We start from the raw sequence: 6,949 nt of genomic DNA, 5'->3' as shown, positions 1-6,949 counted from the left end.
CCTAGTTGATGAACAACCAGTACTGCCCAATACAACAGAGGCAAAGGTCAGGTAGATCCTCGACCCCTGCACTTAGTAAGTGCACTGTCCAGGGACAAAGGCACTCAGACAAGAGAAAAGATCCTGCAGAATTCCAGGACCAGGGGTTATTAGTAAGACAACAGAGATAGTCCCAGGGACCTTTTTCATTGTAAAGATAAGATTCCCCAAGGACGTGGGAGGATGCCAGAAGCCTTCAAGAAGTCCCAGACTCCAATAATCAACTAACACATTTTGGGGTGTAACAGCAGGTGTGGGGTCTGTGCTGGAGCCAGGGCAGGTCTACAGGAAGGAATCCCCACATCAAAAGACCTGCCCCAGAGAAAGGGCAGATCTAGTCTGGTCAGAAGACTGGGTATAAAGCTACTTGGCATAGTGCTTTACTCTAAACTCTGTTCTATCTTTCCATCTTTATAATAATAAAATCACTTAAGCTTACAGAGTTTGGCTAGTGTTTTCTATACCTAGCTGAGAACAAGAACCCGCTGCCACATCTTTCACTGTAACAGTTTCAGGAGCCTAACCTGGCCCCCTGAGCAGTTTCTCCACATTGCAACTAAGTTGCTGAGAGCCTCACTCCGTAGCTGAGGCTGGCTTTGAACCTGTGTGCTCCTCCTGTCTCAGCCTCCCAAGCACTGGGATTACAAGCGTGCGCCTCCACACCTGGCTTGTTTATTTGATTTGTTTTGTTTTGCTTTGTGATGCTAGGAACCACAGGACTTGTATATACTAGGCAACACTCTACCCTGGAGCCATACCCCCATTCCCTACATTTATTTACTTATTTATTTATTTATTTTATTTTTTGTTCCTGATGATTGAACCCAGAGACATTCTACCTCTGAGCTATACCCCTAGTCCTATTTTATTTTTAATTTTTTTTCTAGCAGTACTGGGGAACGGAACCCTGGAGCATTCTACATCTGAGCTATACCTTTAGCCTAATTGTTTATTTTTATTTTTTGAGGGTCTGGGGATGGAAGCCAGGGGCATTTGACCTCCAAGCTACAGCCCCTGCCCTATTTTTTATTCTTATTTTGAAACCGGGTCTCACTGAGTTGCAGAGGGCCTCACTAAGTAACTGAGGCTGTCCGCGAACCACAATCCTCGGGTCTCAGCCTCCCAAATGCTGGGATTGCAAGCCTGAACCACCACACCCGGATTTTTATTTTTGAAATAGGGTCTCACTAAGTTGCAGAGGGCCTGAATAAGTAGCTGAGGCTGGACAAACCTGCGATCTTTCTGTCTCAGCCTCTCAAGTACTGGGATTACAAGTGTGCGTTAACATGCTTGGCTTTTGTTTTTTAATTTTGAAAGAGTATCTTGGTAAATTGCAGGGGCTGGCCTCAAACCTGTGATCCTCTTGTCTCTGTGTGTGCCACCATGCCTGGCTGCCTCTTTAAAATTCAGGTAAAATTCTGTTATGGTATGAATGTTTGTGTCCCCTCCAAATTTATATGTTGAAATCCTAATCCCAATATCATGATATTAAGAGGTAGGGTCTCTAGAAGGGGATGAGGCCAATGAATAAGAGGCGCTCATGAAGCCGAGCGTGGTGGCTGATGCTTGTAATCCCAGCATTTGGGAGGCTGGGATAGGAGGATCGCAGGTTCACGGCCAGCCTCAGCTACTTAGGGAAGCCTTTTGCAACTCAGACTCTGTTTCAAAATAAAGAATAAAAAATAGGGCTGGGGGTATAGAATGTCCCTGGGTTCCATCCCCAGTACCGGAAAAAAAAAAAAAAAAGCCTCATGAATAAGATTAGTGCTATTTATTTATTTATTTTTGTGAGTGGTACTAGGGGTTGAACCCAGGGGCATTCTACCTCCGAGCCACACCCTCACCCTCATCTCTATTTTACTTTTACTTTTATTTATTTTTTATTTTTTAATTTTTAATTTTTTGGTGGTACTGGGGGTGGAACCCAGGGGCTTTCTACCTCCGGGCTATACTCCCAGACCTTTTTTATATTTTATTTGGAAACAGGGTCTCACTAAGCTACTGAGAGCCTCACTAAGTAGCTAAGGCTGGCTTCGAACCCGTGCAATCCTCCTGTCTCAGCCTCCCAAGCGCGGGGATTACAAGCGTGCACCACCACGCCCCGCTTACTTTTATTTTTTGAAACAAGGTCTCACTAAGTTGCCCAGGCTGGTCTCAAACTGTGATCTTCTGGTCTCAGACTCCTTGAGTAGTTGGGATTATAGGCATGTGCCACTATTCCCTACACACACTTATTTATTCATTATGCAGTTTATGACATGTTGTTATAGTAGCCCAAACAGATTAAGACAAATTCACATGACATAATATTTACCATTTTAACCATGTTATTATTATTATTATTATTATTATTGTTGTTGTTGTTGTTTTTAATTTTTGCAGTGCTGAGATTGAACTCAGGGCCTTTGGGCTAAGCAAGTGCTTTACCACTTAGTCACATCCCCCATTTTAACTTTTTTTTTTTTTTTTTTTTTGGTAGTGAGGATTGAACCTAGAGGCATTTTACCTCCAAGCAACATCTTCAGCCTAATTTTATATCTTATTTGGAAACAGAATCTCACTAAGTTGCTAAGAGCCTTGCTAAGTTACCAAGGCTTGCTTTATTTATTTATTTATTTATTTATTTATTTATTTATGGCACTGGGGGTGGAACCCAGAGGCTTTTCTACCTCCGGGCTATCCTCCCAGACCTATTTTATACTTTATTTAGAAACAGGGTCTCACTAAGTTGCTGAGAGCCTCACTCAGCAGCTGAGGCTGGCTTCGAACCTGTGCAATCCTCCTGTCTCAGCCTCACAAGTGCTGGGATTACAAGGCTTTGAACCTGTGATCCTAGCTGGGCGTGATGGTGCACACTTGTAATCCCAGAATTTGGGAGGCTGAGACCTGGAGGACTGCGGTTTGCGGACAGCCTCAGCTACATAGTGAAGTCCTCCGCAACTTAGTAAAACCCTGTTTCAAAATAAAGAACAAAAATAGGGCAGGAGGTATAGCTCAGAGGTCAAATGCCCCTGGGTTCCATCCCTAGACCTGCAAAAATTAAATAAATAAATAAATAAATAAATAAATAAATAAATAAGTAAAATGAACCTGAACCTGCGATCCTCCTGTCTCGGCATTCCAAATACTGGGATTACAAGCATGCGCCACCACACCTGACTTTCCGAGGTGATTTTGTATATGAGAGTCTTCCATGAATTTTTCAGAGAACTTGTCAATTTACTACTGCTTCTGGACAGGAATTGAGATGAGTCAAAGAAAGCTGCTACATATAGAGCTGAGTGCTGTGACGCAGAGGAGGGCAAGTTTGAGGCCAGTGTGGGCAACTTAGCAAGACCCTATCTCAAAATAAAATAGAAAGGGGCATGGGTATAGCTCAGTGATAAAGCAGCCCTGGGTTTAATCTCCAGTAACACACACACACACACACACACACACACACACACACACACGCACAGGAAATTAGCAAGTCATCTGCAAATTCACATAAGAAGCATAGTCAAAATTGAAAGGAAAGATATAAAGATGTGCATCATGAATTTGAGGCTATTGTAGCTTGACACTTACATTCATGGGGAGAAGAAAGTTCCACTTCCAAAGAAGGTTGTCGGCTGGAAGGCCGCCGCTGCCGCCCAGGCATCTGCTCAAGCGGGGCCGGAAACCTGCTCACAGTCCCGAGTGGCCTTTGGTTCCTTGCTGCCAGCCATGGCCATTCAAAGGAGTAGTTAGGCAGAGCCCAGTGCCTCCTCCATGACAGTGTCATTAGGGCTGAGCTGAACACTGCAGTCGATCCACCCCTCACTCCCTCCCACAGGGTCTCACCTGGTCTGACAACTAAATCTAAATCTCCAGCCTGATCCTCCCCTGAGAACTCTAGCCTCTGTATCCAGCTCCCCACAGAGAGCTCATGTGGTTCAATCAGAAGCCAGCAGCTCATAAGGCAGGGTGACTCCGATCTGACCCTTTCACCCTTTTATAAGGTTCTGTGAGTTAGTCTAGTTCTTGTGTTTAAGACAAGGTAGGAACAAGACAGAACCTCTGCCCCTACCTACAGTCACCCTAACCCACTGACCAGATCTCAGCCCCCCACGAAATTCAGGCAGAGAAGAGGCAAAGGCCTGCCTTGCCCCAGGCCCCAGGCCTCGATCTCCTATTAGAGACATGTACCTTCCATAGACACTGCTCTCCTGGACACACTCAGCATTCTGACTCTGAGCTATGTACTGTGTGTTCTCTTTGCTTGCTATTTGTCCAGGCTTCCCACGGAGCCTGCTCCGTCCCTTAGCCAGGAATTTCTATGTAATTTTCAAGCTTCAGGCTGTGGCTTGGTTTTACTGACTAGACAGCTATCTTTAGTTTAGCCATTTTCACAACTAAGGAAAACAGCATATCCTATGGTCTCCTGTGAGTCCAGATGCGGTGTCTATGGCCAGGGAGGAGAGACAAATAGCTGTCTGTTTTAAGAGAAAGGGATCCTTTCCTACACAGCAGTAGAACCCCAAACATAAGCAGATCAAAGGCAGCAGATCTGACTAAAACTTAGGCTGGAACCAGAGTGCACCCGGAGTCTCCTCCTTTGCATTTCTTCTCCAATGAGCCAAGTTCAAAAAGCACCTGACTCAAACCTGACAAGGCACCTAGATGGTCCACTAACCCCTGGCGTTCATGTTCTAGCATCTAAAACCCAGGCAATGTCAGAGCAGAGTGAACTGCAGGTGCCAAGGAATTTGCCCCAAACCTAAGAACCCAGAACAGGTCAGGGCCATGGAGGAGTTTCAATGTAGAGGAATGAGCTAGAAGACCTGATTCTACCTGCCATTCTTCCCTGAGAATTCCAAGACACCCAGGGGGAGCACTGAGATATCCCAAACAAGTCAAAGCTTTCTGGAATAGCCTGTGATCCTAGTAGGAGAAATCCTGAAATGTCCTATTCAACTCATATTTCCCTGGCTGCTACTGGGCCCTGGGGGTAGAGTGGAGATAAAAGCAAATTTCCCTAGTCTGGGCTTGGTGGCACATGCTTGTAATCCCTGTACTTGGGAGGCTGAGACAGGAAGATTGCAGGTGTAGAGGCAGCTTCAGGAAGTGGTGAGACTCATCAACTTAGTGAAACCCTGTTTCATACAAAAATAGAGTAGGGCTGGGGGTGTAGCTTGGAGACAGAATGCCACTGGGATCAATCCTCAGTATTTTTCACACACACACACACACACACACACACACACACACACACACACACACACTTCCTCTCGCAGGGCATGGTGGCACATGCTTGTAATCCCAGCACTTGGGAGGCTGAAACAGAAAGATAGCAGGTCTATGGCCAGCCTCAGCTATTTAGTGAGGCCCCCTACAACTTAATGAGACCCTGCTTCAAAATAAAGAATAAAAAATAGGACTCGGGGTGTACTCAGAGGTAGAATGCCCCTGGGTTAAATCCCCAGTACCAAAAAAAAAAAAAAAAAAAAAATTCCCACCATTGTCAAGAAGCCTATAGTACAATATGAAATTCAAGGCAATAAGAACTCTAACACAACATTTCCTTTTCTTTCCTTCCATGGAACTGGGAATTGAACCTAGGGGCATTCTACCTTCAAACTATACCCCCAGCCCTTTTTTACTTTTTATTTTGAAATAGAGTCTTACTAAGTTGCTGAGGCTGATTTTGAACCTGTGGTCCTCCTATCTCAGCCTTCCAAGTACTGGAATTATAGGTGTGTATCAGCAATACCACATTATTTTTTTCAGTACTGTGGATGGAAACCAGGGGCATTCTACCTCTAGGCTACACCCTCAGCCCCTATTTTTTATTCTTTATTTGCAAAAGGGCCTCACTAAATAGTAGCTGAGGTTGTCGGAGAAGCCCTAATCCTTCTGTTTTAGCCTCCCAAATGCTGAGCAATGTCACTTTTTTTTTTTCCAGGTTTGGGGATGGAACTCGGGCATTTGACTTCCAAGCTATACCTCCTGCCCTATTTTTTATTCTTTGTTTTGAAACAGGGTCTCACTAAGTTGCGGAGGGCCACACTAAGTAGCTGAGGCTGTCTGCGAACCGCTACCCTCCAGTCTCAGCCTCCCAAATGCTGGAATTACAAGTGTGCGCCACCATGGCCGGTGCAGTACCACATTTTAAAGTGTTATGGTGGCCAGGTGTGGTAGCATATGCTTGTAATCTCAGTATTTGGGAGGCTGAGACAGGAGGATTGCAGGTTCAAAGCAATTTAGTGAGGACCTCCACAATTTAGCAATACCCTATTTCCAAATAAGAAGTAAAATAGGTCTTGCAGTACAGCCTGTAGGTAAACAGCATCTGGGTTCCACCCCCGGTACCACTAAATCAATCAATCAATCAATTAATCAATCAATCAACAAACAAACACAGTGCCCTGGTAGATGAACAGGAGGTGGAGGATGATCCACGGGAGGAGAATCAAGTGCAGTTTTGAGTGACACTTGTCCCAGGAAGGTGTTTCAGACTTAAAACTTTATATACAATTCTTGTTCTTTGTAGGAAAATGGAACACTGGATGTGGTGGTGTACAATTGTAATCCCAGAATTTGGGAGGCTGAGACACAAAGATTATAAGTTCAAGACCAGTCATTGCAACTTCATAATGCTCTCAACAACTTATCAAGATCCTGTTTTTTTTTTTTTTTTTTTTTTTTTGGTGGTACTGGGGTTCCTGGAAGCCCTTCTACCTCCGGGCTACACTCCTAGACCTCTTTTTACATTTTATATTTGGAAACAGGGTCTCCTAAGCCAGCGCGCGCGGCTGGCTTTGAACCTGCGCGATCCTCCTGTCTCTGCCTCCCAAGCGCGGGGATTACAAGCGTGCGCCACCACGCCCGGCAAGATCCTGTTTTGAAATAAAAAATAAAATAGGGCTGGAAGTGTAGCTCAGAGGAACTC

Source organism: Muscardinus avellanarius (genome assembly GCF_963383645.1).
Source record: "Muscardinus avellanarius genome assembly, chromosome: 11".
Classification (NCBI taxonomy): Eukaryota; Metazoa; Chordata; class Mammalia; order Rodentia; family Gliridae; genus Muscardinus; species Muscardinus avellanarius.
Note: the sequence above shows the minus strand (reverse complement) of the source record.